We start from the raw sequence: 6016 nt of genomic DNA on the forward strand, positions 1-6016 counted from the left end.
GGATACCCAAACCCCAATCCTGACACTTGCTGCATGCAAGCAGATGCCTGTTGATTGCCTGGAGTTTCATTGGTTATTGGGTCTTTTCGTGGGTGCAAGAGTCTGCCCGTATGGAGGCAATTGCAGAACTCGGTCCTAAGATGTGAAAATGACTGGTTAAAAATACAGCGTGAGAAGTTTCCTGTGAAAAAATCCTCTACTAATGGTCTGAGGTGTAAGAGGGAAGGAAGTTCACTGTAAAAATTCCTATAATGGGCTACAGAGGCTCTACTGTAGCACTGGTAGTGAGAGAATTAACTCCCTGCTAAAGTTGCCTGCTGCCATACCCAAACAACTGGGAAAGGTTTGGGTAATAAGACTGAGGGTTCAGCGAGGTGCTAAGGGTTTACCTCAAGAAGCTTGATGGAACCAATTCTTACTAGGTAATAGAGGGGACCCAGCTAACATTTAATTTGGGAGTCTTTCCAACATCTGATTGGAAAGATTATTTTTTAGCCTACTGGTGACTCTTTTCTGTGTAAAAATGTTTGTCATTTGAAATGTCTTCATTTAGAGCTTTCTGGAAGTTAAATGTGATGCAACTGCTGGCTGTAACAAACTAATGGAGAAAGGGAAGGCAAGGTAAGAGTAACATGAGTGTGTTTCGTTGACAAGCTGTTTGTGCAGGTCATAGGTATAATGAGTTTGAGTAATCACCATCTTATGCTAACTTAATTGAAAGATCGCTGGAGTAGCACTTTGAAGTACTATGTGGCTCTATAGAAGGAGAAACATAGATGATAGGAAATAAACAAAATAATGAGGTCTTTTCCGAGAAGACCTTACAATTAAAAGGAATAAATGTGTAAATTCCAGTTAACTTGTCTATTATGAAATGGAATATCTTGCTTTGTCTGTGTGCCCCAGTGCGGTTAATGAACCTTCAGTGGAATTTGAAGGTGATCTGCCACCTGCGTTCTCTCCTTTCTTCCTCCCCCTATGATTTATAAAGGCTTAAAAGAGAAAAAAGGAGAAAACTTGACATTCCTGGTTTTAACTAGATGATTCCAATGTGTATTCAAAGAAGTTCTGTATAGGCACGAAGTTCATGCTTGCATAGATTTGACTGCAGGATCAGGGTCCTAGACTTTAACTGAATGGCCAGAGGAGTGATTCAGTCTGTAACACAGATCTGTTCTTCCAAGTGTTTGAATTAAATAGGTATTAATAAAAATCCCCAAAGGAACACCCTAAATAAAAATTACTTTCCCTCTCAATTAATTAATGAAATCTCCCTTGCTTGGTTTTTCTAAGGGCCCAAATTTATTAGTGCTTTAATGAGCCATAGAGACTTCCAAGGGGGAAAAAATGGGTAGACAAGACCTGAATCTCTAATGTCTGGGGCAAGAGTAGGAGACATGGAAGCAGGAAAAGAACTCCAATTGAAAAAAAACTTTCAGGCCTTTTCTTCCTTTGCAAATCCCCTCTAATGAACTGCATGAGCTACTCCACCTGTTTTGTCACTACCGTTGGATCAAATGGTGAGACTCCATCCTTTTACAACAGTTTTTTGTTTTTTAATGTAGCATTAAGGGACACTTAAACTGCAAAGTCAGAAAACAAAAACGGTAAGATTTTCATAATAATGTGAACCTAACTGCCTATCACATCTTGTATTTTTTGTGGTTAAAAGTAGAATCTATGGCATACAAAATGTAACTAGATTTTTGTAATTAGGAGAGCCTTACCTTTTTTGTTTATTGAACTTCGCAATTTTTAAATGTATACCTCCATTTGTTCTCTTAAGTTTTCCTTTCTTCATAGTGATTTTTCTTCTACTGGTTAGGAGTACTAGGCAGTGGAAATAAGAAAAGGCCATTAAATTAATTTCAGAAAACTTAGTCTCCCATCAGTAAAGAACCAGATTATTTGATGGAGAAATAATAAAGCTTTGCAAAAGATCTGGAATCCTTGGCTAGGTTCAGTGACATGAAATAGACTATTTCTTGTTTTCTATTTCCTCTGAATCCAGTCCTGCAATTGGATGTTTGTAGGCAGCCACCTTTGCCTATGCTTCTCGGCCTTTTGGCTAAGATCCAGTTTGGCTAAGATCAAGTGTAAGTAGTGTCTTGGTCTATCCAAGGCTGTGATCAAGTGTCTTGATGTTTTTGGTCTTTTGGCCTCGAGATGAAAACCTTGTCTGTGTCTCTTGGACCTTGAAGTGAAAAAATTATCTAAGTTATATCTGTTCTTATCAGTTAAATATCTGAGCCACGCTAACTTCAGTGGGGCTCCATACAGATGCAAGGCTCTGCCCACTGGATCTGATTGCAGAATTGGGGCCTATGTTCATAACATCAAAGTCCTGCTATATATAGTGAGAATCTGATACCATATATTAATTTCAGCAAAAAAAAGGAGAAAAAAAACAAGTCAAGAAGGTGCTTGTTCTTCTTCGAATGCTTGCTCATGTCGATTCCATTTTAGGTGTGTGCGTGCCCACATGCACAGTTGTCAGAGACTTTTGCCTTATGGTATCCATAAGGCTGGCTGTGGGGCTTTCTGGAGTGCTGTGCTCAGGCGGCAGTATATCAGGTGCTGCCGGGCCTACACCCTCTCTGTTCCTTCTTACTGCCCGTGACAGTTGTTTGGAGCACCTGGTCTTGCTTAGCAAGAGCATGAGCAGTTCTTCAATGTTCAGATCATTCTCCTTTATTATTTAGTCAGTGATTAGTTACCTGTTAAGTGTTTTAGTAGTAGTTTAGTAGTTAGAGTCCAGGTTGGGACTTTGTCCGCTCCCCAGGCTTTAAGACGTGTTCTGAGTGCAGCCGGCCAATGCCCATCAGTAACCCTCACGAGAGTTATCTGAAGTGCCTGGGGGTTTCCCATTGAAAAGACAAGTGCCGGATCTGCAAAAATGTTTGTCCCCGAACTCAAAAAGAGTGGGACATTCAATTAAGGGCCCTCCTCATGGGGGCTGCTCAGCGCCCAGCATCAGAGCCCTCGGACTCCACGCCTGGTACTTCGGCATCAGCAGGCAGTGCACTACCGGAGCTGGGATCCACCTGGCACTGTTCCCCCTTGCCAGTACCAAAGAATCGGTCTAAGTCATCTGATCCACAGGCACCTCACAAGGGCAAAAAACCTGAGCTAGGCCTCAGGTCTGCAATGGAGGCTCTCAGGGATACCACTGTGGTCGGACCCCCTAACCCAGCCAGGGACCCACCTCCAACTGTGGGGAGTGGTAGGGGGTCCCAGCCCATCGCAGGGCCATCTGTACCTGAGATGGGCCTGGCAGCCAAAGAACAGTTAGGCCAACCAGCACTGCAGGTGCCTGGCTGCAAGGCAGATCCCACCAAACCACCAGCTCAGATGACCAAGCTGGTGATGGGACCATCCTAAAGGCAGTGGAACATCCCTGGACCGCAGCTATCCTTCCCCTTCGCCACAGCCAAGGACTCCGGTACTGCAACCCCAGTCTCCAGCCAGGAGGCCCAGATCTCCAACACCACGGTCTCTGCTTACAAGACACAGAACTTTGGAATCATGATGCCAATGCCTGTATTCTTGGTACCAACAATCCTCCCACCAGAGATCGCCAAGGCGCCGGTCACCATCACCTTGCAGGTCTCCTAGGTGTCGGTCCCCTCCAATATGAGACCATTCCTGGTCGCGGTACCAATTGCCAGGGCCCTGGTACTGTTCTTTGGGCAGGCACCGGCCCTCACCTTCCCTGTACCGATCGCTGACAAGAGTCAGTTGACAGACTCAGGTTTCCATGGCCCCACCCTGGTCACCAGAAGGACAGTGGTCCGGGTCAGAGGTACAGTTTAGCCCTTCCCCTGTATGGGGCAAATCGTCTCCCAGCCAGGAGCCCACATGCGGCACCGGCATGAGATCAAGAGCAATGGCCCGCCCAGTGGCAGTGCTGGAACCCGTGGGAAGTACCTATGATGCCGGCACCATACTCCGACCTCTCCTCCCAGACAGCATCAGACAAGCTACTTGCAGCACAGCTGGCACTGGTGTCAGAGCAAGGGGTCCAATCTGAAGCAGTGACCCCGAGGGAGGTCCCGGCGACCATGGAGTGGTCCCCGACGCAGCAAGAGGACACCCCCCAAACTCCGACAGTGCAGTCATCCTCATCGCCCCGGATGAGGTGGTGGCGAGGCCCTCGCAAACTGGTAGCCGCCACCCCCCGCCCCCCCGATGAGTTCAGGGAGCACCAAGCCCTACTTAGAAGGGTGGTGGCCAACCTCAACTTGGAGGTCAAGGAGCTAGCTGAGGAGCCCAATGACCTCTTCAATGTCATTCCCTCCTCTGCCCCATCCCAGGTTGTATTGCCTGTTCATGCAGGGGTCCTAGAGATTGCCAAGTCGGTGTGGCAGACCCCATTTTCCATTCTGCTCACATCCAAGAAGGCGGAAAAGAAGTACTATGTCCCTGCAAAGGGGTTTGAATACCTATACACGCACCCTCCTGCAGGGTCCTTGGTCGTGTCTGCCATCAACAAAAGGGCTAGGCAAGTGGCACCCCCAAAAATAAAGATACCAAGAGGCTAGATTTATTTGGCAGAAAAATTTATTCCACAGCAAGCCTCCAATTTAGGGTCTCTAACCATCAGGCCCTACTTGGCAGATACAATTTCAACCTGTGGGACTCCGTTGGCAAGTTCAAAGAGAGCCTCCCCCAGGACCAATGGCGCAGGAGTTCGCCACTCTCATAGAAGAGGGTAGGGCGGTAACCAGGGGTGTCCTCCAGATAGCCTGTAATGCCATGGGCTTGGCATCCAGAGTGGTTGCCTCTGCAATAGCCATGAGGCATAGCTCCTGGTTACAGACCTCCAGGCTATCCCAGGAGATGAAATCCACCCTCCAGGACCTCCCATTTGAGGGAACGGGGCTCTTCTTGGAGCTGACTGATGCTAGGCTCCATGGTCTTAAAGACTCCTGGGCTACCTTCCGCTCCTTAGGCGTACTTACTCCTCAGCAGGCCAGAAAGCCATTCTGCCCTCCACCATCATTGAGGTCTAGGGGTTCCCCTCATTCCAGCTCCTACAAAAAGAAGGACAAAGACCAGGGTTTTAAGTGATGCAACCAGTCGTCATCTTGTCCACCTGCCCAGCCTGGTCCTTCCAGGAATCAAGGCAGCCAGAAGCAGTCATTCTGAGGGTGCATCCAAGGACAATGGCCCAGTCACTGCACCGGATCCATTCCCCATCTTCCTCAACCGCCTCCACCTTTTCCTGTCAGCCTGGTCCCATATCACCTCGGACCGCTGGGTGCTCAACACTGTCTCATTGGGCTATACCCTGCAGTTTGTAGCTGACGAACCCTTCCGTCCCCCTTCCCTGTCCTCCTTCAGGGACGCTTCTCACAAGCAACTCCTTGTTCAGGAGGTTGAAAAGCTCCTGAGCCTACGGGCAGAGGAAGAGGTTCCGGACGACATGGAGAGAAGAGGATTTTTCTTCCGTTACTTCCTCATTCCAAAGGCAAAAGGGGGCCTCAGACCTATCCTAGACCAGCGCCGCTCCAACAAGTCTCTCAAAAAGCTGAAGTTTCATATGGTCTCCCTGGCATCCATCATTCCCTCCCTGGATCCAGGAGACTGGTATGCTGCCCTCGATTTAAAGGACACATACTTCCATATTCCCGGGGCACCGGCGTTTCATGTTGGGCCAGCGCCATTTCCAGTTCATGGCGATGCCCTTTAGTCTCTCGTCGGCCCCAAGAGTGTTCACAAAGTGTATAGCGCCAGTGGCCGCTTACCTGTGGCATTGGGGAGTCCAAATCTACCCCTACCTTGATGACTGGTTTATAAGGGGCCAGTTCTTGGATCAGGTGCGGAAGCATCTCAATCCGGTCTGCATAGGCGCCGACTCTGTGGGTGCTCCGAGGCTGAAGCACGCAGAGGGAAAAATTTGGTGGGTGCTCTGCATCCACTGGCAGCTCCCCACCCCCCATGCCCCAGCTCACTTGTGCCTTCGCCTCCTCCCCGAGCACGCCATGTCCCCGCTTCTCCCCCTAGCTCCCAGCGC

Source organism: Chelonia mydas, chromosome 6 (assembly GCF_015237465.2).
Source record: "Chelonia mydas isolate rCheMyd1 chromosome 6, rCheMyd1.pri.v2, whole genome shotgun sequence".
Taxonomy (NCBI): domain Eukaryota; kingdom Metazoa; phylum Chordata; order Testudines; family Cheloniidae; genus Chelonia; species Chelonia mydas.